Below are 682 nucleotides of genomic sequence, written 5' to 3' on the forward strand. Positions count from 1 at the left end.
ATGATGTATGAGATATACTGTGATTTGTGGAACTGCAGTTGTGATCTGGATCGTCGTAACTATGCTTTGCTTACTTCTGTCTAACAGAACGATTGCACTGCATGCTCGTCTGCATATTCGTTAACAAATAAATGCTGTCAACATTAGTTCCCCTTATCCTCATGCACCGTAACCCCTCAGAAACCAGTACCCGAAATGGTGCTTGGCATCCTGGATGGCGGCGGCGACGCTCCCCTGGCCCTTCTGCCCCGCCACCAGAGCACGCAGTCGGCGGAGCTGCGCCAGAACGAACTGTCTGGCATTGTGCACGTCGCTCTCCGCCAGCGCGAGGAGCTTGCTCGTATTCCCAGAGAGATCGGGCCTTGGGCAGCACTCCCGGCTTGTGCCTGAGTCAGGGAAAGTAAAATCTCCTTTTTGTCGTTGTTGTCTAAGAAGTTAACCAAAAACAAAACATTGTGTACAGTGTACATGTAACTTTAGAAATACAGTTTATGGGAACATTAATGATGATAATTGTGATAGTTCCGTTTGTATCCATCCTTATTATAAGTGCTATTTAATTTTCCAAAGAAAAAAGAAGAATGAGACTCCACACGACAGACAAGCACGTGGCCAACAATGGACTTTAAACTCACCCGAGTCTCTGCCAGTTAACAACGGCCTCAGGTGCTGGGACCCAAAG

Source organism: Penaeus monodon, chromosome 29 (assembly GCF_015228065.2).
Source record: "Penaeus monodon isolate SGIC_2016 chromosome 29, NSTDA_Pmon_1, whole genome shotgun sequence".
In the NCBI taxonomy this organism is placed as follows: Eukaryota; Metazoa; Arthropoda; class Malacostraca; order Decapoda; family Penaeidae; genus Penaeus; species Penaeus monodon.